The following is a 10,734-nucleotide window of genomic DNA, read 5'->3' as shown; positions in this document are numbered from 1 at the left end:
TTCCACATTTTGTTAAATTACAGCATTATTCTAAAATTGATTATATTATTTTTTTCCTCATTAATCTACACACATTACCCCATAACAACATAGCAAAAACAGGTTTTTAGAAAGGTTTGCTAATTTATAAAATGTAAAAAAAAAACTGAAATATAACATTTACATAAGTATTTTCAGGTCTCTTTTAGAGATGTTCGATCAGGTTCAAGTCCGGGCTCTGGCTAGGCCACTCAAGGACATTCAGAGACTTGGGTGTGTGCTGAGGGTCGTTGTCCTGTTGGAAGATGCAGGTTTTCATAAAGGATCTCTCTGTACTTTTCTCCAGCTGTTCTCTCATTTTCCCTTGATTCTGACTCATCTCCCAGCCCCTGCCACTGCTATAAAACCTTTTTCAGGTCTTACCACAGGTGTTCAAGTAGATGAAAGTGAAAAGTGAAAACTGTGAAAGTGAAAACTGTAACAGCCCCTCAGGAACGTTCACAGACTTCTTGATGAGCAACTACAGTGCTCATTGCCTTGGGTTTTATGTTGTGTCCTGCTGATAGGTGAATCCTTCTCCCAGTGTCTGGTGGAAAGCAGACTGAACCAGGTTTTCCTCTAGGATTCTGCCTGTGCTTAGCTCCATTTAGTTTATTTTTTATCCTCAAAACCTCCCCAGTCCTGAACGATTAGAAGCATACCCATAACATGATGCAGCCACCACTATGCTTGAAAATATGGAGCGTGGTACTCAGTAATGTGTTGGATTGGATTTGCCCCAAACATAATACTTTGTATTCAGGACAAAAAGTGAATTGCTTTGCCATATTAATTGCAGTATTGCTTTAGTGTGTTGTAGCAAACAGGATGCATGTTTCGGAAGTATATTTAATCTGTACAGCCTTCCTTCTTTTAACTGTCAATTAGGTTAATATTGTTATATATATACAGCAATGTTATTGATCCATCCTCATCCATTCTCCTATGACAGCAATTAAGCTCTGTAAAGTCTTAAACTTTTAAAGTTGCCATTGTCCTCATGGTGAAATCCCTGAGCGGTTTCCATCCTCTTTGGCAACTGAGTTAGGAAGGACTCCTGTATTTCGGTGTTGTCACGACTTCTACCGAAGGTAACTCCTCTCCCTGTTCGGGCGGCGCTCGGCGTCGCCGGTTTACTAGCCGCTTCTCAGAAATCCCTGCTCTCCTGCGCCTGACTCCTACACCTCTCACCGAGACGCACCTTATCACAGAATCCTGCACCAATAAATTATGGAGTCAGCAGGAGCAGACGCACTCCCAGGGTCCGTGGAGGAGCGAGTGCAACACCACACGGCAGTGTTACACCGGCTGGGGACTGCCATGGATCAGGTGATAGCGACGATGGAGAGATGGGAGAGAGGTGGCCTTCCCACACCTTTATCAGCCACACCCCAACCAGTACCACTACCCTCTCCTTCATTGCCTGAGCACAGTGGTATTTGACTCGCTCTCCCGAGGGAGTACGATGGGACGGCGGCTGGGTGCCAGGGGTTCTTACTCCAGATGGACCTATACCTGGCGACCGTTCGTCTGGCTCCTTCGGGGGGTGAGAGCGTGAATGCCCTCGTCTCCTGCCTCTCAGGTAAAGCCCTGGAGTGGGCCAACGCGGTATGGAACGATCCTGACTCGGCGAGGGACCACTACCCAGAGTTCACCCGCCGCTTTCGGGCCGTGTTCGATCACCCACCTGAGGGTCGAGCGGCGGGTGAACGGCTGTTCCATCTGAGGCATCTTGCTCTAGAGTTCCGGACCTTGGCTGCTGGCGCAGGATGGAACGACAGGGCCTTGATCGATCACTATAGGTGTAGTTTGCATGAGGACGTTCGTAGGGAGCTGGCCTGTAGAGACACCACCCTCTCCTTGGACCAGTTGATCGACATGTCCATTTGGTTGGACAACTTGCTGGCGACCCGCGGACGTCCAGATCGGGCTCTGTCAGTTCCATCCCCCAGCTCCACCACTCCAACACCCATGGAGCTAGGAGGTGCTGCAGCGAGGGCGACCAGAGGAGGGGGACTTTCCTGTGCCAGCTGTGGTCACAGAGGGCACACTCCTGAGCGGTGCTGGGGGGGTCCTCGAGGGAGTCGAGACGCCAGGCCGAGCACTGCCCGGACACCTCAGGTGAGTCAGCACCAGGCTCACCCAGAGCCCCCTGTTGGTCACATGTATGTATGGATTGTTTTTCCTGAATTTTCCCCTCTTTCCAGGCATAAGGCGCTAGTAGATTCAGGTGCGGCGGGGAATTTTATTGACCGCGGTTTAGCGCACAGGTTAGGGATTCCACTTGTTCAGATTGACAAACCCTTCCCAGTGCACGCCTTAGATAGCCGACCATTAGGGTCAGGGCTAGTCAGGGAGGCCACGGCTCCACTGGGTATGGTCACGCAGGAGGGTCATGAGGAGAGAATTAGTCACTTCATCATTGATTCTCCTGCGTTTCCGGTGGTGTTGGGGATCCCCTGGTTGGCCCGGCACAACCCCAGGATTTCGTGGCAACAGAGGGCTCTACAGGGGTGGTCGGAGGAGTGCTCAGGCAGGTGTGTAGGAGTTTCCATCGGTGCTACAACGGTGGAGAGTCCAGACCAAGTCTCCACCGTGCGCATTCCCTCAGAATATGCCGATTTGGCTATCGCCTTCTGTAAAAAGAAGGCGACCCAATTACCACCTCATTGACGAGGGGATTGTGCGATAATTCTCCTGGTTGGCGCTGCACTTCCCAGGAGTCACGTGTATCCCCTGTCACAGGAGGAGACGGTGGCTATGGAGACATACATATCTGAATCTCTGGGGCAGGGGTTCATTTGGCCCTCCATCTCACCTGCCTCCTCGAGTTTCTTTTTTGCGAAGATGAAGGAGGGAGGTCTGCGTCCGTGCATTGACTATAGAGGTCTAATTTCCATCACGGTGGGGTATAGTTACCCACTACCTCTCATTGCCACGGCGATTGAGTCATTTCACGGAGCACGGTTTTTCACAAAACTGGATCTCAGGAGTGCATATAACCTTTAGTACCACATCCGGCCATTATGAGTACCTCGTCATGCCGTACGGGTTGAAGAATGCTCCAGCAGTCTTCCAATCTTTTGTAGACGAGATTCTCAGGGACCTGCACGGTCAGGGTGTGGTGGTTTACATCGATGATATTCTGGTCTATTCCGCTACAAGCCCCGCACATGTGTCTCTGGTACGCAAGGTACTTGGGCGACTGTTGGGGCATGACCTGTACGTCAAGGCTGAGTAATGCTTGTTCTTCCAACAGGCCATTTCCACATTGGGGTTGGTGATGGAGGGTGACGGCATTGCAGCCATGCGTATTTGGCCGACTCCAACCACGGTAAAGGAGGTGCAGCGGTTCTTAAGGTTTGCCAACTACTACCGGAGGTTTATCCGGGGTTTTGGGCAGATGGCTGCTCCCATTACGTCACTGCTGAAGGCGGGGGGCGGCGCGTCTGGGATGATCGGCTGAGGCGGACAGGGCTTTTGGTCGCCTGAAGGCTCTTTTTACCTCGGGTTCCCGTGCTGGCGCATCCGGACCCCTCTTTGGCATTCATAGTGGAGGTGGACGCATCCGAGGCTGGGGTTGGAGCCGGGTACGCCCAGCGCTCGGGTACGCCACCGATGCTCCGCCCCTGTGCTTTCTTTTCTCGGAAGCTCAGCCCGGCAGAGCGAAACTATGACGTGGGGGATCGGGAGCTGCTTGCTGTTGTCAGAGCCCTGAAGGTGTGGAGACATTGGCTTGAGGGGGCCCAACACCCTTTTCTCATCTGGACTGACCACCGTAATCTAGAGTACATTCGGGCAGCGAGGAGACTGAACCCTCATCAGGCAAGGTGGACCACGTTTTTCACACGATTTAGGTTTACCATCTCCTATAGACCAGGCTCCCAGAACACTAAGGCAGACTGTCCCGACTATATGATACGGAGTAGCGGGCCATTGATCCTGCACCCATCCTCCCGGCTTTTTGTCTAGTGGCACCTGTGAGGTGGGAGGTGGACGCAGACATTGAGCGAGCATCACGTGTTGAGCCTACTCCACCACAGTGTCCAGCGGGATGGGTGTATGTTCCGCTGGAGGTTAGAGACAGGCTAATTTGGTGGGCTCGCACGTCCCCCTACTTTGGTCACCCGGGGATCGGTAGGACGGTGTGATGTCTTAGTGGGAAGTACTGGTGGTCCACTTTAGCCAAGGACGTGAGGGTTTAAGTGCCCTCCTGCTCAGTGTGTGCTCAGTGCAAGGCTCCTAGGCACCTGCCCAGAGGGAAGTTACAACCCCTTCCCATTCCACAGCGGCCTTGGTCACACTTGTCGGTTGACTTCTTGACCGATCTGCCACCATCACAGGGCAACACCACGATCCTGGTAGTTGTAGATCGGTTTTCTAAGTCCTGTCGTCTCCTCCCTTTGCCCGGTCTCCCTACAGCCCTACAGACGGTGGAGGCCCTGTTTACTCACGTCTTCCGGCACTACGGGGTGCCTGAGGATATTGTTTCGGATCGGGGTCCCCAGTTCACGTCCAGGGTGTGGAAGGCATTCATGGAACGCTTGGGGTCTCGGTCAGCCTTACCTCTGGGTTTCACCCCGAGAGTAATGGGCAGGTGGAAAGAGTGAACCAGGATGTGGGTAGGTTTCTGCGGTTGTATTGCCAGGACCGGCCAGGGGAGTGGGCGAAGTACATCCCCTGGGCAGAGATGGCCCAGAACTCACTCCGCCACTCCTCTACGAACCTGTCGCCCTTACAATGTGCGTTGGGCTATCTGCCGGTCCTGGTACCATGGCATCAGAGCCAGACCGAGGCTCCTGTGGTAGACGATTGGGTGAGACGCTCAAGGGAAACCTGGGAGGCCGCCCACGGGTACCTTAAACGGGCCGAAGGGCGGCAGAACGACCGTGCCGACCGCCACCGCAGCGAGGCCCCGGTGTACACACCGGGGGACCGGGTCTGGCTCTCAAACAAAACCTGCCCTTCCACCTGCCTTGCCAGAAGCTCGGTCCGCGGTTTGTGGGGCCATTCAAAGTCCTGAGGAGAATAAACAAGCTGTGTTATAGGTTACAGCTCCGCCCTTATTACCGTATTAACCCCTCGTTTCATGTGTCTCTCCTCAGGCCGGTGGTGGCTGGTCCGCTTCAAGAAGATGAGGTGCGGGAGGTCCCTCCGCCCCCCCTGGACATAAGGGGGGGCGCCGGCGTATGCAGTTCTGTCCATACTCGACTCGAGGCGTCGGGTGGGGGGTCTTCAGTACCTCGTGGACTGGGAGGGGTACGGTCCGGAGGAGAGATGCTGGGTGCTGGTGGAGGACGTACTGGATCCACCTATGCTAAGGGAGTTTCACCGCCTCCATCCGGATCGCCCTGCGCCTCGTCCTCTGGGTTGTCCTCGAGGCCGGCGTCGTCGCGCTGCGGGAGCCGCGTGTCAAGGGGGGGGGAGGGGGTACTGTTACGACTTCTACCAAAGGTAACTCCTCTCCCTGTTCGGGTGGCGCTCAGCGCTCGGCGTCGCCGGTTTACTAGCCGCCACGATCCCTTTTTCCTTTTCTGGTTGTTTTGTCTGTGTTCCTTTTCACACCTGGTTTCAATTGCGTGTATTTCTGTGTGTATACAGGGCACCTGTAGCCTGCAGGATTAAACTTGTGTGTATTTGCGTTCAATGATCTATGATGTTTATTGTTTTCGCTATTACGTACGTGTAGTTAAGTTTCGGGCCTGAGTTTGTTCCTCCATGCGTTTGGCACGAGTTTATGTATTGTCTTCACTATTTAGGCACTTGTATGTATTGTTGAAACTGTGGTTGTTCCTCCGTGTATTGGCACGAGTTTCTGTTCCTTCGAGAGCGTCGTTTTGGATTTTCATCTGTGCCAATTTTGTATTGGTAGACTATGCATATATATATAGATGAAGATGACTGCTATGGTGTGTGGTCATCCACACCCCCTCCCAAAATGGGTGCTGTGCCATTTTTCCCCCTTGCATTACTTGACATAGATCCAGAAAAACTTGATGTGTAAACCTAGTAAGTCCAGAACTGGCATAGTCCTTTAATGGGTCCTTTATATATATATATATATACATACAGTTTGCGACATTTTGCCACATTTCAGGCTTCAAACATAAAGATATAAACCTGTATTTTTTGTGAAGAATCAACAACAAGTGGGACACAATCATGAAGTGGAACGACATTTATTGGATATTTCAAACAAATCAAAAACTGAAAAATTGGGCATGCAAAATTATTCAGCCCCCTTAAGTTAATACTTTGTAGCGCCACCTTTTGCTGCGATTACAGTAGTAAGTCGCTTGGGGTATGTCTCGAGAGAGAATTTTTTCCCATTCCTCCTTGCAAAACAGCTCGAGCTCAGTGAGGTTGGATGGAGAGCATTTGTGAACAGCAGTTTTCAGTTCTTTCCACAGATTCTCGATTGGATTCAGGTCTGGACTTTGACTTGGCCATTCTAACACCTGGATATGTTTATTTTTGAACCATTCCATTGTAGATTTTGCTTTATGTTTTGGATCATTGTCTTGTTGGAAGACAAATCTCAGTCCCAGTCTCAGGTCTTTTGCAGACTCCATCAGGTTTTCTTCCAGAATGGTCCTGTATTTGGCTCCATCCATCTTCCCATCAATTTTAACCATCTTCCCTGTCCCTGCTGAAGAAAAGCAGGCCCAAACCATGATGCTGCCACCACCATGTTTGACAGTGGGTATGGTGTGTTCAGGGTGATGAGCTGTGTTGCTTTTACGCCAAACATAACGTTTTGCATTGTTGCCAAAAAGTTCAATTTTGGTTTCATCTGACCAGAGCACCTTCTTCCACATGTTTGGTGTGTCTCCCAGGTGGCTTGTGGCAAACTTTAAACAACACTTTTTATGGATATCTTTAAGAAATGGCTTTCTTCTTGCCACTCTTCCATAAAGGCCAGATTTGTGCAATATACAACTGATTGTAGTCCTATGGACAGAGTCTCCCACCTCAGCTGTAGATCTCTGCAGTTCATCCAGAGTGATCATGGGCCTCTTGGCTGCATCTCTGATCAGTCTTCTCCTTGTATGAGCTGAAAGTTTAGAGGGACGGCCAGGTCTTGGTAGATTTGCAGTGGTCTGATACTCCTTCCATTTCAATATTATCGCTTGCACAGTGCTCCTTGGGATGTTTAAAGCTTGGGAAATCTTTTTGTATCCAAATCCGGCTTTAAACTTCTTCACAACAGTATCGCGGACTTGCCTGGTGTGTTCCTTGTTCTTCATGATGCTCTCTGTGCTTTTAACGGACCTCTGAGACTATCACAGTGCAGGTGCATTTATACGGAGACTTGATTACACACAGGTGGATTGTAATTTATCATCATTAGTCATTTAGGTCAACATTGGATCATTCAGAGATCCTCAATGAACTTCTGGAGAGAGTTTGATGCACAAAAGTAAAGGGGCTGAATAATTTTGCACGCACAATTTTTCAGTTTTTGATTTGTTAAAAAAGTTTGAAATATCCAATAAATGTCGTTCCACTTCATGATTGTGTCCCACTTGTTGTTGATTCTTCACAAAAAAATACAGTTTTATATCTTTATGTTTGAAGCCTGAAATGTGGCAAAAGGTCGCAAAGTTCAAGGGGGCCGAATACTTTCGCAAGGCACTGTATATATATATATATATATATATATTAAACATGCTTCTCAGAAATCCCTGCTCTCCTGCGCCTGACTCATACACCTCTCACCGAGACGCACCTTATCACAGGTGTATTCATACACAATCGAAAGTAATAACTTCCCAATGCTCAAAAGTACATTCAACGTCTGCTTTTCCTTAACCCATCTACCAATAGGTGCCTTTGTGAGGCATTGGAAAACCTCCCTGGTCTTTGTGGTTGACTATGTTTGAAATTCACTGCTCGACTTAGGCACCTTACAGATAATTCATTCAAAAATCATGTTAAACATTATTAGTCCATACAACTTATGTGACTAAGCAATTTTGCACTCCTGAACTTATTTGGGCTCTCCATAAAAAAGGGGTTTAATACTTATTGACTCGATACATTTCAGATGGTCGGCTCCTTTCCTTGTTCAGGCGGCGTTCGGCGGTCGACGTCACCGGCATTCTAGCCATCGCCGCTCCATTTTTCATGTTTCCATTTGTTTTGTCTTGTTCCCTGCACACCTAGTTTTCACTCACCAATCAATCCATACGTATTTATTCCTCTGTTCCCCATCATGTCTTTGTGTAAGATTGTTTGTGTTACGTTTTTTTTGGAATTGTGGATATTGTTATGCGCATTTGTTTTTGTCTACGTTCCGTGTTTGGGCACGTTATGTTACTTTGTGCTGTCATTTTGGACCGGAATAAAAAAGTGTGCCTGTTCACTACACTCTGCTCTCCTGCACCTGACTTCGCCTCTAATACACACTCCTAACACAGATTTTCATTTTTATTCATTTGTAAAAATTGTGAAAAACATAATTCCACTTTGACATGATGGAGTATTCTGATTAGGCCAGTGAAAAAACATCTACATTTATTCAATTTTAAATTCAGGCTGTAACACAACAACAACAAAAAGTCAAGGTGTGAGTATACATTCTGAAGGTGCTGTAGCTACTATCTTACTGCTAAAAAATTTGGTTTATCATTTCAACTTGTATTTCTTGGCAAGTAAACATATTTCAATAAAACAGTAGCAAATAAATATAAATAGATTGTATTCAGATAATGCTCATTTGCTCAGGAGACCGAGGTGAGTTTACACAGCGATTTTATGGCAAACCCACATTCAACAGTTATGGCAAACCCACTGGCTCCAGGTCATCTACAAGTCTCTGCTAGGTAAATCCCCGCCTGGTCTCAGCTCACTGGTCACCATAGCAGCACCCACCCGTAGCACGCGCTCCAGCAGGTTTATCTCACTGGTCACCCCCAAAGCCAATTCTTCCTTTGGCTGCCTTTCCTTCCAGTTCTCTGCTGCCAATGACAGGAACGAACTGCAAAAATCACTGAAGCTGGATACTCGTATCTCCCTCAATAGCTTTAAGCACCAGCTGTCAGAGCAGCTCACAGATCACTGCACCTGTACATAACCCATCCAACTACCTCATCCCCATACTGTATTTATTTATTTATCCTGCTCCTTTGCACCCCAGTATCTCTACTTGCACATTCATCTTCTGCACATTTACCATTCCAGTGTTTAATTGCTATATTGTAATTACTTTGCCACCATGGCCTCCCTTATCCTACCTCATTTGCACATACTGTATATATAGACTTTTTCTACTGTATTATTGACTGTATGTTTGTTCATTCCATGTGTAACTCTGTGTTGTTGTGTATGTCGAACTGCTTTGCATATGGTGTGTTCGTGGATGCAGTGAGGTGTTCGGAGTCACTTTGATACAACAGGAGATTTCACATCTTATTTGTATCCAACATACTGTCCATTGTGTGAGGGATGTATGGCCCCAACAGGCAAGGGGATTCGGTGTCCTGTGCGTAGCTTCTCCCCACATAGAACTAACTCCAAAAAGAATCCGTAGGCCATCAAACGGTATTGCCTGTACGAGAATGACAATTAAACGCTACTAGACTTTCCTACTGTTGCAGCACAATGGTATTACACATCTCACAGACACACGTTAGTAATCTAGCTACAACATACAGGTATAGTTACTCAAAGACTAATATGTGTCATAAAACCAAAGACATTCCATAACTCTTCGTCGTCGTCATCATCGTCAAAACATTTCTCCAGTTTTGCTAATAAGAATCTCCTAATAAAATGCACTGAGGGTATCTAGGCTTGCTAATAACGTTAGCTAGCTATGTAGCTATAACATTAGGCTACAGTATATTTTGGGTATAGCAAACAATTCTACCTAGCTCAACTTGGCCAGCTTGCCTTGTAGTGGTACTAGCAAGCCCCGTTACGGCCGACTCAATCACGAAATTACACTGCACTGGAGAACAATGCCTCAGGTGAAAAGAGAGATTATAGTGCTAGCTAGCTACTGACAGCAAAACAACTTACTCATTTGTCATTTAACCTCCTGGTCAAGCTGGTCTAGGCTGCTGCCGCCAGTTGATCTTGGAGGTTCTGAAGAACGTCTCCAACACACCTCTATCTATATCTGCATCTGCAACTTTTGGGGATTTCCAGTACCCATACCCGGCCAGGTCGCAATTGTAAATGAGATCTCGTTCTCAACTGGCTTACCTGGTTAAATAAAGGTGAAATAAGAAAATAAATAAAAAATTAGGGTAGCAATACAAGCACACACATGCGCGCGCACGAACACGTGTAAGCACGCATGCATGCACACACACGCACACACAAACTGTCAACAGACATACATTTTCTGACAAGTAGCCTGAGATTTTCTCTGTGATAATCAGGGCCTGTGCATTGCTTCATGCTGATGTCACCGTTCAGAGTGCCTCTCTCTGATTTCATATTATTGTGTGCCGCCAGCTGCGGCTGAATCACCAAATCGCTTTACTCCCTCAGGAGGAGGAGCCCTTTCACCCCAAAACCCCTCGCTCTGATCTGCTAGATACTCTCAGGCTTTCATTCTGTGTGTGTGCATGAATGCCAAGGAGGGAGAACACTTCTGAGGTATTGCAGACATCTAAAAGTGTGTGGTGTGTGCAGTATGGGTGTGTGTGTAAGAGAGACAAATAATGCATGTGTGTATACGCGTGTGAGAAAGATTGAATGTGTACG

Source organism: Oncorhynchus masou, chromosome 29 (assembly GCF_036934945.1).
Source record: "Oncorhynchus masou masou isolate Uvic2021 chromosome 29, UVic_Omas_1.1, whole genome shotgun sequence".
In the NCBI taxonomy this organism is placed as follows: Eukaryota; Metazoa; Chordata; class Actinopteri; order Salmoniformes; family Salmonidae; genus Oncorhynchus; species Oncorhynchus masou.
Note: the sequence above shows the minus strand (reverse complement) of the source record.